Genomic DNA, 14,883 nt, shown 5'->3' with positions numbered 1-14,883 from the left:
ACAATATCAGATTGTAAATATCAGTGTTTTATAATAATATTATATAGAAATATCTATTTTTCATTCTACAAATAAAAGTAAGTTAAGAAAAATATACATGACTTATTTACTTCATTTAGAGAAAATAATCAATATACAGTAATGAAAAGTTTTGTCAATATATAATATTGAGGCAAATGATGAAGCAATATTTTTCAGAAAATGTGAAAATCTGACACATGTGCAATAATATATAATAAAATGATAATGCACAAAATTTTACTGGTTAAATTTGGCCAGATAAAATCTAATTATATTGTTGGGGATAAAAATTAATATTTCTTGGTAGAAAGCTGTGTGTGTTTGGATCAGATATAGAAAATTATTTCTTATGCATTTAAGATTTTCTTCTTGAACCTCTGAACAATTTTTTAAATGATCAATTTTGAGATAAACACTAAAGTTCCTTAAACTAATGAAGAAAGTAGTTCCTTAGTATAAAATTGACTGATCTGTGTACATATATATATATATATATATATATAAATTTGTAATTACAAATATATATATATATATATGTTTATGGGAATAAATTTTTCATTTATAATATTATAGATAATCTTGAAGGATGTTAGTTGTTGGGTCAGATCAAGAGAATATGCACACTCTATGCATACGTTTATTTTATAATCAATTTTAGACCCTTTGTAAAGTTGACATTGGTAATATACATTCTTTCCTCACTAGCATATAGATTCAGTGTTGTTTTACTAAGTAGACCAGAACAGTAGGAAGAAAATTAAAAGTCTAATTTTGTATTTTTCAAGTCATTTGAATAAATATATATTATACATTATCAGATGTGCCAACTATAGTATTTTATAGCATCTTTTTATTAAATAAAGCATTAAAAATAATGTCCATCATATCTAGATCATAAATCAAAACAGAAGAATTCATGTGATGATAAAATCTGAGCTATGATGATCAATTAACAAAAAGCTAAAAAGTTATTAACTGATGGGAAAAGAATTAGTGAAAAGCTTGGAATACAAATAAGTATGGGATTTAAAATAAGGACTATGAGATTCACACATTTAGAGTATAATGCAAATACCATAAGCTCCCAAACTGTAATTTAATAATAAGACATGAATTTATTTTCTCATTTTCACAGTGGAAAATAAGTAACCTGATTTAAAATTTAAAGTCCTACTGATTTTGATTTTCTTGACCTTATAAAAGTCAGTTATTCATTATCCATTGAATAGTCCATCTGTAAAACATGTACATAAATCACTAAAAGTATAGCTTGTTGAACATTTATTTCTGTTACAGAACATAAGTCCATCAGGGATGACAGCTATCTGCCTCAAAGACACCTATTTGGAGCATCTAGCCTCTGCTTGAATGCAGAGTTAAATGCTGATTTGCTGGATTTTTATATGACTATTTAGTTAAATAAATACAAAGTAAATATTATGTAGCATTAATATCATGTAATGTTTTACAAAAAGTGACAAAATCAGTACAGATAATAATTTCATCAATCCCACAGAGGTTTCCCTTCAGAATAGTTAGAAGTACATGAGTAAATAAATGGGATATGTACAATGCAGTGAAGTAGAATGATTTTTATAATGGAAATGAACATACCAAGTTGTATAAAAATTATACTGCTGGGAAGTAGTGGCGCATGCCTTTAATCCCAGCACTTAGGAAGCAGAGGCAGGCAGATTTCTGAGTTTGTGGCCAGCCTGGTCTACAGAGTGAGTTCCAGGACAGCCAGGGTAACACAGAGAAATCCTGTCTCAAAAAAACAATTTAAAAAAAAAAGAATTATGGATGGATACATTATTGTTCATGAATCAGTTACTGGCTCAACTGAAAATCTGAATCTTTTGACTTCAACAATATTCTTTTCTGTATTATTTTAACTATTCATCTGTTTGTTTGACAGAGGAAGAGTTAGCAATGTAACTATAATATTACTCTATTATATATTAACTGCATCATAAAGCATCTTGTTATAGTGTCCAACAAATACTGCATACATCTAAAATATTTATTTCATTACTTTTAATTAAGTGTATGTGTGTGAGAGAGAATGCCAAATGTGTGTGTGTGCCTGCTGGAACCATAAGAGGGTGTCCTTGGACCTGGAGTTATACGCAATTGTGTGCCTCCAATGGTAGATGCTGGGAAGATAATTTATTTCTTCTGGAAGAACAGCAAGCATTCAACAGCTGAGCCACCTCTCCAGCCAAATTCTCGATGTTTTTAAATGACAGAAAACCATAAAATTACTTTGATTTTACCATTTATTAGGTTTTATATTATAATGATAGAAAATGTTATCACAATAAGACTCTAACTAAATAATGAGGCCATATTGTGATAAATCACTAGATTGTGTTCTGTAGATATTTACCAAATAAAGGAATTATTATTTTCTCTCCTATTATCCAAAATAATGTTTTTCTCACAGTAAGGGTTCAATAAATACCCATTGAACATGTTGACATAGGAAGAAGTGAGAAGAGATGGGCCCTCTAAGATGAATGTAAAGTACAATTGGAGATATTCTGGGAAAGACTGATTAAAAATTTAAATCGCATATGGTATACTAGTAAACTCAGATGCCAACAATGCAGTTGAGCAAAAAAAAAAAAATACCTGCCAACAATGCTTAAGTGGTTGTAACTCTTAAAGACAACTCAGGAAAACTTGATATTAGAACATGCCTCTTCCTACACTATCAGTTCCCTACAGACCAAGAGAGGCACAGGTAGAGGCTCTGGCTTTCTTCCTTGACATTCAAACATCCTAGTTTCCAGTAACTTATAATGGATCTGTTACCCATGATAGAGTAAAAACCTGTTCCTAATTGGAGACTAGTTTCCACAAGTGCCAAGTTGAATTTCCTTTTATTTGTACTAAAATACTCTTAAATTTGAAAGGGACCTCAATTATTTCATGTAGTTTCTCATAATTCTATTGTTTTCAAACAGGATCAAAACCCTCAGCAGAGTATCCACACACTTTTTGGTCACTTGAACTGTGCTTTCTTTAGTTCTTAATCCATGTGCAGATCTTTCTTTTTTTATTAATCATTTTATTTGTTTACATTTCAAATGATACCCCTCATCCTATCCCCCTCTCCCTCCTCCCCTTTGCTTCTATGAGAGAGCTCTTCCACCTACTCACCCACTCCAGCTTCACCACTGTAGCATCCCTCTATGCTGGGGCATCGAAGAACCAAGGGCCTGCCCTCCAATTGATGTCAGGTAAGGCCATCCTCTGCTACATATGCATCTGGAGCCATGAGTCCCTCCATGTGTACTCTTTAGTTGGTGGTTTAGTCCCTAGGAGCTCTGGGGGGGGGGGGGTCTAGTTAGTTCATATTGTTGTTCTTCTTATGGGGCTGCAAACCACTTCAGCTCCTTCAGTCCTTCACCTAGCTCTTAGATTTCTGTCTCCCCAGGTCAATCTTATGGTTGGCTTTGAGTATCTGCATCTGTATTTCTTTCTTTTTAAAAATACTAATTAATTAATTTATTTACACTACATATTTTATTCCCCTCCCCCTGTCAACCCTCCGACTGTTCCACATCCCATACCTCCCCGCCAACCCCCTCCTGCTCTATGTGGATGTCTCTACCCTCACCCAACCTGACCTCTAAACTCCCTGGGGCCTCCAGTCTCTTGAGGGTTAGGTGTATCATCTTTGAATGAACACAGACCCAGTAGTCCTCTACTGTATATGTGTTGGGGACCTCATATCAGCTGGTGTATGCTGCCTGTTTGGTGGTCCAGTGTTTGAGAGATCTCGGGGGTCCAGATTAATTGAGACTGCTGGTTCTCCTACAGGATCACTCTTCCCCTCAACTTCTTTCAGCCTTCCCTAATTCAACAACAGGGGTCAGCTGCTTCTGTCCATTCGTTGGGTATAAATACCTGCATCTGACTCTTTCAGCTTGCTTGTTGCATCTTCCAGAGTGTGGTCATGCTAGGTCCCATTTTGTGAGCGTTCTATGGTCTCAGTAATAGTGTCAGACCTTGATTCCTCCCCTTGAGCTGGATTCAACTTTGGGGCTGTTGCTGGACCTTCTTTTCCTCAGGCTCCTCTCCATTTCCAGCCCTGTAATTCTTTCAGACAGGAACAATTATGGGTCAGAGTTGTGACTGTGGGATGATCCCCCTCTCCTCATTTGATGTTCTGTCTTCCTGCTGGAGATGGGTTCTATAAGTTCCCTTTCCCTACTGTCAGGCATTTCATCTAAGGTTCCTCTCTTTGAGTCCCGAGAGTCTCTCACCTCCCAGGACTCTGGTGCATTCTGGAGGGTCCCCACAACCTCCTATTTCCTGATGTTGCCTGTTTCCATTCTTTCTGCCGGCCCTCAGGGTTTCACTCCTTGTATTTCTTAATGTTAGCATGTTAACTAAAACTCCTTCTGGGCTCCACTTAACAGTTACCTAGCAATAGCCAGGTAGGCTTGCCTTGCTATAAAAGGAGTTGTTTGGCCTATCTTCATTCTCTCTGACCCTTTTCTCTTTCTCTGACCCCTTTCTGCCTCTCTCTCTTTTCCCTATCCCACCTCCTTGTGTTCCAGTTGGCCTCTTCTCTTCTCCCCCGACTCTTTTTTTTCCTCCTCAGACTCTTTACTCTCTGTCCCCTCTCTTTTTTTGCCTCTACTCTCTTCCCAACTCCTCTTCTCATGCCCCTAAATAAATTCTGCTCTATACTAGACCCTTCGTATGACAAGTTTCTCAAGAGGGGAGGGATACCTCATCATAGGCACACTGAGGCAGCTGCTTCCACCACCACACCATACTGTGCTCTACAAAACATGTAATTTGCTTTACAAAACATATCACTTGAAGCATTGCAAACAGTGCTGTACTGGGTTTCCAGTTGCAGTTTGGTCTATCATTGTCAGATTGGCTTCTGTTGCCCCATAGTCTTCCAGTCAGTCTACTATGTCTAGGACTGTAAAGTCTCGTATATATCTAATCAAAAGATTTACTTCTTGATATCTTTCTCTCATTACTTTGGTTCTAGAAGGTCCATATCTGTCATAATTCTCATAGCACAAAAAGCTGTGCGTATTCCCCCATTCTTTGGCTTTCACTTGGTTTGGTGTCTTCACATCCTTTTGTATGACCTGTTTTGAATGAGTACCCACACCATTTTCTGTCCTAATTCTCTCTTCAATACCACAAACATTCTTAAATTGAACATAATCCTCTTAGGTATCAAGTGTAAAAGCCGAATGGAATGTATACATCAACAATAACATCCTAATGACCAAATTTCCAATTTAAACCTTAAGACCTGGTGATCACCATATTCCTGACAAACAAAGTAATAAGGGGTGCAGATTGTGGTTCATGACAGAGAATACATGAGACTCAGCCAGCACTGCAGTGCAAACTAGTACAACAAATTTTCTGTTAAGGGTAGCAAGATACAAAAAGGGGGTGTGGTGTATTTGTACATGTAGTTTAACAGAAATAGGTTGTAGAGAAAACAAACTAGACACAGATGAAGACAGAATGAACCAAAGAATGAGAAGGAGCCAGAAGACTAGAACATTATTTACAAAGTTATTGTGTGATCAGAGCAATTCAGTCAGAAGCCAAGAGAAGCTGGATTGAATTAATTTTCTTGGAAGATTAGACTGAATGGAGGCTAGAAGCTTCTAGGCCTAGGCTAGGTATAGGAATAGTTAGAACAGAGGAGAAATGTTCTGCACTCAGCCTAAGCCATGTATTCCCAAAGCTTGGGTATGGCTCTCATTTCATCCCTCTATTAAAGAAAATAAAAGAAATACTAATACTTAATGCTGATTTTATTGAAATCTTAAGATAGGTAAATGGATTTGATTAAACTCTTCATTGTTTGACTTCTATATATCTCTTTATTTATATACAACTAACATTATACTAACTGGATTTTATTAAAATATATAGCCATGTTTCATCTTTTTTCTTAAAATCATGTTTACTTTGGTGGACGAATTACAGAGACACATGGAGTTATTTTTGCCTGATTTTTGTTTTTACACCTTTTAGTTTTTAATACTTCTTGATTTTGTATCTACAAATATTATTTTGTAAAATAAAATAAACTTTTCAAACGAGTGACGATTAGTAAAACTAATATGAGAACCAGTGCAGCTTTATGAAAAATCATTTTAAAATAAAATTGTTTTAAATTTCATATGTATTCTAGAAAAATATTAATTCTACTGTATTACCTTTAAAGTATTTTAAAACAATGGATTAATATGCCAACTTTTCACTATTATTTTGTGTAACCTTCAGTACTTGTTTCAACTTTATAGAAATAGCTACTGTCACACAACTCAGTTATTCTTAAAATTCTAACAAAAAAGCTATGTACATGTAGAACAAATTGTAGAGATATTTTCAACCAGCAACATGGCTTCTCTAGCAAGGGATTGCATCCAAAAACCTAGATCTATGTGATCCAGCAAAACACTGACATACCCTTAGTACAAACATACCAGAAGGAAGCAGTCATGTTTGAAAGTGACTTCTAATTGAGGGGCAAAGAAAGTAATAAATCAAAGAAAGATTTTGACAGAATGTGTCAGAGATAGGATATGCCAACTCACAAAAACAGCACAGGAAACAGAAGCTATTAAAGAGCAGCACAGGGAGAAGGGTGTGTCAGTTGGGAGGCAGTGCAGTGTAGTACAGTGCAGTACAGTGCAGTGGAGTTATGTTCACTTGTGAGTTCATAAGTTCAGTGCCCGTCAGCAGAGGCAGTAAAAGTCAAAGAATAAGAATAAGAAGGACTCCAAAGGTTAGAATAAACTGTCAGAATTAGTTTGTGGTCAAGCAGAGCAGTTCAATGAGAAGCTGAGAGAAGCTAGATTGAATTAGTCAGCTTGGAGAAGAGTTTGAGCCAGAATAGCTGAGTTGAACCAGACAGACATAGTTCAGGAAGAGCTAAAAATGGTGAACTTATTCAGCAGTAAGTCTCCAAGATAACAATTACATCTAGAGAATAAAAGATACTTTTACAACATATAATACGTTTTGACAAGTAACAGATCATTTTGTGAGGATGAATTCACTCAAAAGTTGCCTTTTCACTAGAGTGAGGAAAGAGCACCTACATCAAACATTCTATACACTCTCTGTGCTCAAGTGAAATTAGTTCCAATAGTTTAAAACTGGCCATATGTGTTTTCATCAATCTTGGAAATCTTGCTCTGCACCATTTCTTTTCAGTTCTTACTTTCCTGACAAGTTTCTGGTTAGCAGTCCATGAAGAACATAATTACAACCTAAGTTTTAAAGCATGGATATTTTTAACTTTCAATGGAAATAAATTTTACAGTAATCAACTCTGAGTTTATTATTCAAAAATATGTATGCTTAGATCAGTGGTATAGAGGAATAGTTTGACTAACACATTCTTTTAGTGCTTGCAAAGTTCATTTTTATTTGCCTATGCATTTCCCCATGACTCAGGTTAACTATCTTAATTATGTATTTGATTGGCAGCATCTTGTAAATAGGTTTCCATAATATATAATATATAAATATTAGATTTCCCAACAATTCTTATATCCTGGAATTGTTAACCCCACCTGGCGAGAATAATAGCATTACCACAATTTTTAGCCAAATTTGAAGCAAGCTTTATTAAACATTGATCAGGATGATAGATACTGGTCATCTCTATACCTGGGACTCCAAATGTATATACTGATTTATACTAGTCAGATGCTTATAATTACAAAAAGAACAAAAGACAATATACTTCCTACCTTAATCCAATCAGAGACAAGCATACATGCATCCTGAAATATTTCCTGCCTACAAACCTCCTACTTCTATGTGCAGTTGGTGTAATCAAACTTGTTTATAGAAGCAAAAATATATCGTTTGTTACCTTACATGAGCAACAGCCCCCAGAATTCCAGCGAGTTATCTGTCCTAGAGCAAGTGGGGATTAAAGGTTAGAGGCATTTTTGTTTATAGATCTCTTAAGCAGAGAAATTTAAGCTTAAAACATTAGCCGTCACATCATCTCAGCAATGCTCAACTCCTACATAAATGTGGCAATGTATTCCTTTAATAACATATCACTTCCCACATAGTTCCCACATAGTTCTTATACCTAAGATATCATTTCTTTTCAACATTTTTAATCTAAATAATCTTTATAAGTGTGGATTAGACACTTATAAATTCTCTTAATCAACAGATAACATAACACAGTATACTACCGAATATTTATCTAAATGTGTCCTACACATGATTTTGCCTCAACTCTATTGGAAATTCTCTAATTACAAAGGTAATAATATGATTGTTCTAATAGTATCCCAGGGGGTACTAAACATATTGTATACCTACAAAGTAGTTGATAATGATTATTTGATGGTATCACAGAACCCAGATTTCAAGGTCCTTTTGGTTGATGGACAAATATGGTTGGACATGGTGGAACATACCTTTAATCCCAGCACTCAAGCAGCAGAGGCAGTCAGATCTTTAAGTTTGAGGCCAACCTTGTCTACAGAGTGAGTTCCAGGATAGCCAGGGCTATGTAGAAAAACCATATCTCCCAGGAAGGAAGGAAGGAAGGAAAGAAGAAAGGAAGGGCAGAAGGAAGGAGGGGAAGAAGGAAGGAAGGAAAGAAAATCCATAATATTTATATAACATTCTAGACTAGTCTCTAGGTACCATTGAATTATATTAATGATTTAAATCATTCAAATAGAACATATTAAGAGGAAAACAATAGTTTCACCTCTATACTGGAATATAACTCAAAGCACACAAAAAATAATCCATGGGATAATAAGAAGACACAACTCATAGTTCATGTTTGTAAGTCTTAGGCCATCTATTCCTGATCCACCTGATGTCAACTAGTTGATAAACACAAACCCTGTTTTTTCTGTCCATAGCAACATGTACATTTCTAAGTTTAAGTACTGGCTGTTAAATACACATACTTTTATAGTTATTTATTGTGTTAATCTGTATATTTCCCTAGAGCTATAATATTTTTATCTTAAGAATAATATATAGTATTTCATGTTTAATATATATGTAGTAAGGAAGATGGGAGAATGGATGGATGAGATGGAATGAAATTAATTTCAAGGCCACAAAAATACATTCCGTATTGGTAATATAAGTTGCTTCCTTTATTTGACTGTGTGATCCCTTAATCTTAGGGTCATATTTGACATTACTTAATCAAACTTTCTCACATTATAAGTATGTATACTGAAGTATTTAACTTTAAAGAATGTAATGTGAGTTTCTGACATATCCTTTTTGAAAGATGATTAATATTGCTGAAAACAAACAAAAGATGTATTTAAAATTTGTTAGTTATTTTTCTTTTTGCACTCTCTGTTTTGTCATGTTTTAAACTGGTGAAAAGAATTATTGCTTTGTATCTAATTATAGTCATACATAATGTTCTATAGCTCTTTACTTTCTGTTGATCCTAACATAAAATATAAAGATCATGGGAAGTGCAATTATAATGGCCTAGTGAAGTGCTGACAATGATACAATCAAGAGTAAACCTTGAAAAATATTAATGTCAGAAAGTGAGAGCAGGAATCTAGAGAATTGAGTAACATCCCCAATGGATGAAGAGTAATAAAAATTATTAATATCAAGATTCAAAACTCACACTATAAAGTGACAAAATTGATTCTCTGTTTACATGCCATATTTTTTGATAACAATAGTATTTACAAAATTTTTATTCTTTTAGGTATTTTTACCTAAATTCTTCTGTAGTGTACGTTTAGAAAATTGGCTAAATTCATTAATTTTTAGTTTATTACCCAGACTTTTTTCCCTCTCCCTGAATATATAAAAAGATTCTACTTCTGACAAGCAGTTATCTTTTATGGGAATTTTGATTAAGTCAGCTCTGCTTCTATGTTTTCTATTTCTCAGTTAATGGAAATTTTTAGACTTGAAATAATGCTTTGCAGTATATGTATCCACTTATGTTATTTGGCCTAATTTATAAAATTGTAAAAATGCAGGGCTGGAGTATAAGCTAAATATTTTAGAGCACTTCTTGCTCTTTCAGTGGAATGGAGTTCAGTTCCTAGAACAGTTCACAACCACTCTAACTCCAGATCCAGGAGGATCTGATGTGCTCATCTAGCTTCCACAGGCACTGCATGTGCAGGTACATACCTTTACATAGTAACAAACATACACACAATTTTAAAATAAATCTTTAAAATATCAGTTTAGAATTCACAAAGACTTTCACCATTCACATGCATGGACCTACTCTAGTTTGACTGATGTCCTCTAAGAAGACAAAATTAAAACACATGGACACCCAGGGGACAGGTTCACAGGAAAGTCTATATGATGACATGACAGGAAGATAACTATATACAAGTCAAAGAGACAGCGCTCTAAAACAAAGAAATGTACTGAAACTTTCATATATCAGAACTATCATAAATAAATTGTAGCTTAAGCTTTCTAGCCTCTGCTAAGGTGTCCTTACAGAATAATAAAACAATAATCATATCAGTCTGTCTATCTATCTATCTATCTATCTATCCATCCATCCATCCATCCATCTATCTATGTACGTCTATCATACTTTACTGGGAACTCTTAAAAGGAGTCATGACAGAAGTATCTTTCATACTCTTCTCTTTGAGATATCAATTTTCAACACCTGTATGTTATAGCTTTAGTAAACCTAAAATACTTGACTTTATCGTTTGTCAATAAATTTCCAGAATAGAACAGCATAATGTCTCTTCAAGGTAATTAAAGTACATCCTATGAAAAATAATTAATTTACATATACATATAGATATGATTTACATAAATGAAACCTTCTTACCCCTGATTAGGTAAGATATGCAAACATATATTTATTCTATTTTGTAACATCTGCAAAATGTTGTAAACATTTCTCCTGTATGTCTGTAAAATATGAGATCAAACCATTCCCATTACCATATATAATTCGTTGTCTTCCCCCATCAACCTTTTACACTTTCAAAATAACCTGTACATCTGTTTAATCTGTAAGAAGCGCCTAAATGAAAAAAAACCTGAAAACATTATCTCTGCTTTTATGATGCTATAGCTTCTCTCTTGTACTCCTGCCAATCCTTGCTTCTAAAACCTTAGATTAAAGGCCATTCTAACCTACACTTTTAGTTGATTTTATGTCATTCATATAGCCACAGGTCGAACAAAGGTGATTACTTAGGTCCTCAAATAGTCATACTGTTTCTACCTGATGTTATTACGCAGATTTCTTTCAAGGACATTGAAATGAAGGGATGGTGTTTAATGGCTTTGAGCTTGAAACACATATAATATGTTAGATTTTGAGGTGATAGCTAGAACTTCTAATGCCTGACACTAGAAAATAAAAAAAAAAAAGTGCTGGTTATCCTGCTACCCAAAACTAGAAAATAAAACAGAATATTTGGTGAATTTTGGTGAATTGGTTATTTTGTAACATTAGTATAGTTTAGTGTTAGGCTTTCTCTGGGAAAGTCATGTCCTTGAAATAGGATGGTTAAGATTATAATGTATTTGAGAAAGTCTAATAAAAATTATGAACTCTCTTAAATATCAATAATGTTAAAAAACAGAATAAGAACTTCTTCAAAAATATTCTCAAGATAAAAGGTGCTTTCTATGACTTAAAAATCATGAAAAATCCTCTACACCTACCCTGAAAATAAATATATTCTTTTAAATTATCAATCACTATTACATGGGATGTTTTAATGCCAGTTTAAAAAATGTTTTTTCCCTTCATCTTTAACAGCATTAACAAAATTCTAATCCTAAGATATACTCATAAAAATGACTTTCTTTTCCAACAAATTAATTAAATTCTATATATCATGTCATCACCTCCATATATGTATTCCAGAATCTCCATTCAGATTACCATACTAAACAGTTTAAGAATCTCTGTTTAAGTCATTTTTTTAAATGTATAGGACTCTAGGGTATGTACCTTGTGAACTAAATGTTCCATGAAACTCATTTTGTCTGGTTTTATGACCCTTTTCTCCCTACTGGATTGTTTTCTACAGCCTTAATATGGGGGACAGGGATGTGCCTAACCTCACTCCAACTTGGTGCCATCTTTGGTTATTATAAATGAAAGGCCTACTTTTTCTGAAGGGAAATGGAAAAGGGGTAAATGAGGAAGAGAGAGGACGTTGGGTAGGTACTGGGACGGGTAGAGGAAAGGGAAGAACCATTCACGATATAATGCATGAAAAAAGAGTAGGTAGATAGATAGATAGATAGATAGATAGATAGATAGATAGATAGATAGATAGATAGGACTTTTAAAGAAAGAAAATAAGCATTTGATAATTAAATATGCAATAATACTCTTTTCTGCACTGAAAAAAAAGATTTTTACAGTTTTATGTTATTGTAAAACATTGTAACACACCTTCCTTCTTGGATATATGTTTCAAATTGTATGATGAAACTAGATCCTTCAACATTTAATATAAAGACAATTTATATTATTATTAAATTATTATTGTTATGTATATTAAGTGAAACAGTTTACTAAACAAGTATTTGAATATGAGGTAAGTAAAATATAAAACTCCTATCAGTCCTATGGATCAAAAATCTGAGTGGAGAAGAGTTTCCAAGTCATCTTGAAAAATTGTATTTAAAAATAGGAGGAACCAAAGTCAATTCTGTCTTAACAGTCATTGTATATGATAGTCTTCTTAACGAAAAATTTCGAATTACTTGCTATGAAAACATTTATATAATAAAATGTTAGAATAATCATATTCATGCACATTTGTCTCTATATTCTAGTGAATTTTTAAAACTGTTTTCTTCTACAAATCTTACATAAACAAGGGATATGATTAGTACATGTCAACTCAAATGATACCTTTAGTTTTTGTAGTACTAAGTACCTTCCAAATGAGATTTGAAAGGAACATATACCCTTTGACCCTAACTTGGCCATGCTTATAAAAATGTAGAAAAAGTTAAAACACTTGGGATGTTTTATTTCTTATAGAATAATTTACATTTTATTCTTATAAATGGCACTTAATATATATAAAGCTAGTTTTCATAATCTCTTTTAAGCTTCTTATTTACCAGACAGATCTTCAAAGCTCTCACTTTCTTTTTTTTATCTCAACAGCAGATAGAGCTTGCGTATATGTACAAGGTTGGGGTCTACTTTAGCTGTTTGACTGACTCCAAAAAATAGAACAGAAGGAAATAGAGTGATAACTCAGAGGTTAAGAGCACTTGTTACTCTTCAGAGGATTTGAGTACAGTTTACCTTAAGGTAATCTTTCACTCTTTTGGCACCTTTGTGAGAAACTCTACTCACATGCACATACAAACATACCAATGCAAACATGTGCACATAATTTATATAATATAAATATATGAAAATAGCCGAGGCTGTAGTTCTGATGTAAAGCCCCACCCTAGCATATGTGAGGACCTCAGTTCAATCTCTAGTATTATAAGGAGACTGGATATAGATCTACTATAATTAATCCATATGTTAAGACAGTTTTTAAAGTATAGTTATCACAATGCTAGCATTAAATATTCCCATTACTAATATAAACCATTAGTTTTAAAAAAGAAAATTAATTAAACAGAGCAAGGTGACAAGTACCGTCAATCTCTTACAAGGTTTCAGTATAGAGTGAGTTACATAGTGAAACCTTGTTCCCACATAATTTAGCAATAACAACAACAATAACAATAATAATAAACATAAATATAATACTTTTAAAATGAAATATATTGTCACTACAAAGCATAGAAGGTTTATGCTAAGTTTCTACCAACTTTTGTACCCATTTAATATTTTTTCTCCTAAAGTTTTTGGTAATGATCACTGAATAGCAAAATAAATACACTATTACTTGAAAGTAATTCATAAAATGAAAATTTCTGTGATAAGTTGTATAACTGAACTACTATGATGATTATTTCAAAAGCAATAGAAACAAATATTGCTATGCAGAAAAGGTAGCAGTAGAAATCCAATGAGAAATAAAGACTTAAATGTTAAGTATATGAATGTTTGCTTTGATTCTTCAAGGAGATCTCGAAATATTATTACCAAGTTCTTATTATCAACAAATTGTACTGTAGATGAAGCCTCTTTAAAATGGACACTTTTCATCCTGGAAAACTTATATTGGGATTCTTGATAGAAAAGCAAGTAGATATTTATTTATATGTTTTTATATTCATACACTTATAGAGCATACTAATGGTCTCTTTTATTTGAAAAGTTTTAACAAAAAGAAAGCAAAGCAAATTATTTCCTCTAACAATAGAAAATTTGCTTTTTATGTGTGAGTTTTCTAGGAAAAAGAATGCTTTAGGGGGAATTTTAAATATATTTGTAAGAAAACTTGATTACATTAAATATAAATGAAGCCTTAAAATTCTTTATCTTTTCATTTATATGACACCATTTGAATAAGAAAAACAAATTTCAAATTCTTTTTTCAGCTTATCAAAAGTATTTAAAATATTCAAATGGCCATTTAAAATCATTAAGCACTAAATCATTTATTATATAATAATTCCTTCTGAGAAGCTTAAAACCTTTAGGTATTTCTACCACATTAAACAGCAAGAAAAACTCCAAGCTTTAATCTTGTAGAGTACTATATTTTTTATATATAAAAACTCTAACTGCCTAAATGTATACAATTTTCTTTAGTATAACAAGATGTATAAAATTCTCAATATACCAAGATATAATTTTACAACTTCCTTGAATATAATAAACTTCATTCACTAACTTAATATTTAAAAAAAATTCTTCAATCAAAGCAAAATATGTATATTTTAGGTTTGAAA

General features: G+C 33.0%; 1 protein-coding gene across 1 annotated transcript in view; it reads left to right on the top strand.

Moving 5' to 3' along the window:
• Nucleotides 1–14,883, top strand: part of Il1rapl1 (interleukin 1 receptor accessory protein like 1) — a 1,152,451-nt gene that overhangs the window by 713,489 nt on the left and 424,079 nt on the right. The window lies entirely within an intron of this gene.

Source organism: Mastomys coucha, chromosome X, assembly GCF_008632895.1.
Source record: "Mastomys coucha isolate ucsf_1 chromosome X, UCSF_Mcou_1, whole genome shotgun sequence".
In the NCBI taxonomy this organism is placed as follows: Eukaryota; Metazoa; Chordata; class Mammalia; order Rodentia; family Muridae; genus Mastomys; species Mastomys coucha.
Note: the sequence above shows the minus strand (reverse complement) of the source record. Positions and strands in the feature narration are given on the sequence as shown.